We start from the raw sequence: 1,066 nt of genomic DNA on the forward strand, positions 1-1,066 counted from the left end.
CACAGAAGGGGACCGAGCCAGTCCTTTCTTAAGAGTGGGCTATGTAGAGAGATGTGTGGATAATATTTTGTAAGGGGATAGCTCTGTGCTGCCTGTTGCAGCTGTGATGAATGAGCTGCCTTGTTAGAGGTGAAGCTGTGTGTCCCAGAGCCCAGGATGCTATGTGAAACAGGCCTTTTACCACATTGAAGTCACTGCTGCTTGCTTTTTATCTAGCCTTGGCTATAATGACTGAAACTTTGTGCACCTGATATTTATTTATGTGAAATTTGTCTGGCCTTTTTTTTTGTTCTCACTCTGTCACTCCTTTGGCCTTGACTACTAGTCTTGATTGTTCTGTGGGGACACTCAACTGAATTCTTAACACAAACAGCTCAAGTACTTCAACACGGCTGGCTACTCTTAACCATATACTCAGCTGTACTGCAGTATCTGTACCTGAATGCTGCACCTGTACATCTTGGAAGATACCTACATATAGGCTAGCCTGAACAGGGCTCAGCACCAGGGCCTCTGCTGGTTGGCAGCAAGTAGGAAATGTGCTGGCAAGACTAACAGCTAGCAAGAGACAGCATGAGGCTTGCCTTACAGGAATGCTGGAGCATGTGGCAAGCCTTCATGTCGTCACCCTATAAGCACAAAGTGAGTGCAAGAGTAAAGGGATGCTTAACCAGTGATCCAGGCAGGTAACTTCCATTTCATCAGAGCTGGATGGATACAGAAACAAAACTAAAGGAGTGTCAGATTGGGCATGTACTTGCTTGACTAGCTAAATCACAGCAATTAGCGAAAATGATTGCTATTGTGTCACAGGATTGGCAAACCCTTCTGCTTTTAATGAAAACACTTGGGTAAAATTTGTTCTAGTTATTTGTGGTCAACCTCTCAATACGTAAGCAAACCTTAAACTAGATGACCTCCTTCTACACCAGTGGAGGAATTCCCTCTATGTACCAGTGTATGCTGGTGGTGGCTGAAAGCTCTGAGACTTGGAACAGAGCAGCTGGTCCCTACCACACCCATCAACGGATAGTGTGGCAGAAAACTTGCCAGGTCAGCAGGGTTT

The sequence above is a fragment of the Phaethon lepturus genome, unplaced genomic scaffold, assembly GCF_000687285.1.
Source record: "Phaethon lepturus isolate BGI_N335 unplaced genomic scaffold, ASM68728v1 scaffold26838, whole genome shotgun sequence".
NCBI classification, from domain to species: Eukaryota; Metazoa; Chordata; class Aves; order Phaethontiformes; family Phaethontidae; genus Phaethon; species Phaethon lepturus.